General features: G+C 40.3%; 1 pseudogene; it reads left to right on the top strand.

Annotated features, from left to right (window-relative positions):
* The first annotated feature begins 1,329 nt into the window (after positions 1–1,329).
* On the top strand, positions 1,330–1,916 carry LOC101341825 (60S ribosomal protein L17 pseudogene; annotated as a pseudogene).
* Positions 1,917–2,393: the final 477 nt, after the last annotated feature.

Below are 2,393 nucleotides of genomic sequence, written 5' to 3'. Positions count from 1 at the left end.
AACTTCATATGGAAAGGGAAGAGGCCCTGAATAAGTAAAGCATTACTCAAGAAGAAGAACAAAGTGGGAGGCCTCACACTACCTGATTTTAGAATCTATTATACCGCCACAGTAGTCAAAACAGCCTGGAACTGGTAGAAGAACAGATACATAGACTGATGGAACAGAATTTAGAATCCAGACATAAATTCACCCACCTATGAGCAGCTGATATTTGACAAAGGCCCAAAGTCTGTTAATTGGGGAAAAGACAGTCTCTTTTAACAAATGGTGCTGGCATAACTGGATATCCATCTGCAAAAAAACTGAAAAAAAGACCCATACCTCACACCATGCACAAAACTAACTCAAAATGGATCAAAGACTTAAATATAAAACTGAAAACAATAAAGATCATGGAAGAAAAAATAAAGACAACGCTAGGAGCCCTAATACATGGCATAAACACAATACAAACCATAAGTAACAATGCACTAGCACTAAAAGAGAGACTAGATAACCAGGAGCTTCTAAAAATCAAGCACTTATGCTCATCAAAAGACTTCACCAAAAGAGTAAAAAGACAACCTACAGACTGGGAAAAAATTTTGGGCTATGACAAATCCGATCAGCATCTAATCTCTAAAATCTACAAGACACAGCAAAACCTCAACAACAAAAAGACAAATAACCCAGTTAAAAAATGGGCAAAGGATATCAACAGGCACTTCACCAAAGAAGATATTCAGGTGGCTAACAGACACATGAAGAAATGCTCATGTTCATTAGCCATTAGAGAAATGCAGATCAAAGCTACAATGAGATATCATGCCACCCCACCAAGGCTAGCATGAATCCAAAAAACACAAAATAAATGCTGGAGAGGTTGTGGAGAGACTTAACACTTATACACTGTTGGTGAGAATATAAAATGGTACAACCACTTTGGAAATAGATTTGGCGCTTCCTTAAAAAGCTAGAAATAGAAGTACCATACCATCAAGCTATCCTGCTCCTTAGAATATATCCTAGAGAAATAAGAGCTTTCACATGAATAGATATATGCACAGCCATGTTCATTGCAGCACTGTTCACAATAGCAAAAAGATGGAAACAACCTAGGAGCCCATGGATGGATGAATGGATAAACAAATTATGGTATATCCACACAATGGAATACCACGCAACAATAAAGTACAATGATGAAGCCGTGAAACGTCTTATAACATAGAGGAAGCTCAAGGGCATTATGCTTAGTGAATTTAGTCAGTCACAGAAGGAAAAATATTGTATAAGACCACTATTATAAGAACTTAAGCTCTTCCCGTAAGTGGCCTGAGTGGTCTCGCAAAATGGTTCACTACTCACTTGACCCAGAAAACCCCACAAAATCATGCAATTCAAGAGGTTCAAATCTTCGAGTGCATTTTAAGAACAGCCATGAAATTGCCCAGGCCATCAAGGGTATGCATATCCGAAAAGCCACCAAGTATTTGAAAGATGTCACTTTGCAGAAGCAGTGTGTGCCATTCCGACGTTACAATGGTGGAGTTGGTAGATGAGCCCAGGCCAAACAGTGGGGTTGGACACAGGGTTGGTGGCCCAAAAAGAGTGCTGAATTTTTGCTCCACATGCTTAAAAATGCAGAGAGTCATGCTGAACTAAAGGGTTTAGATGTAGATTCTCTGGTCATTGAGCACATCCAGGTGAACAAAGCCCCCAAGATGCGCCGCCGCACTTACAGAGCTCACGGTCAATTTAACCCGTACATGAGCTCCCCTTGCCACACTGAGATGATCCTCACTGAAAGGGAACAAATTGTTCCTAAACCAGAAGATGTTGCACAGAAGAAAAAGATATGCCAGAAGAAACTGAAGAAACAAAAACTTATGGCTCAGGAGTAAATTCAGCTTAAAATAAAATGCAAATAAAAGTAAAAAAAAAACTCAAGAAAAGGTTTAAACATAGAAGACAACATTCTTTGATGGTTACGAGGGTGGGGAGGGAGGGTGAGGGTTATTCACTAACTAGATAGTAGACAAGTATTACCTTAGGTGAAGGGAAGGACAGCACACACTACAGAGGATGTCAGCACAACTGGACTAAACCCAAGGCTAACAAGTTTGCTGAATACAGTCAAACAATTTGAGGGACAGAGTAGCAGGGGCAGGGATCTGGGGACCAAGCTTTCAGGGGACATCTAGGTCAATTGGCATAACAAGGCTTATTAAGAAAACGTTCTGCATCCTACTTCAGTGAGTGGCGTCTGGGGTATTAAAAGCTTGCAAGCAGCCATCTAAGATGCATTAATTGGTCCCTACCACCTAGAGTAAAGGAGAATGAAGAACACCAAAGACACAAGGAAAGTATTAGCCCAAGAGACAGAAAGGGCCACATAAACCAGAGACTCCATC

Source organism: Trichechus manatus, unplaced genomic scaffold, assembly GCF_000243295.1.
Source record: "Trichechus manatus latirostris isolate Lorelei unplaced genomic scaffold, TriManLat1.0 scaffold00034, whole genome shotgun sequence".
NCBI lineage: Eukaryota > Metazoa > Chordata > Mammalia > Sirenia > Trichechidae > Trichechus > Trichechus manatus.
This window is presented reverse-complemented; position numbering and strand designations above follow the sequence as displayed.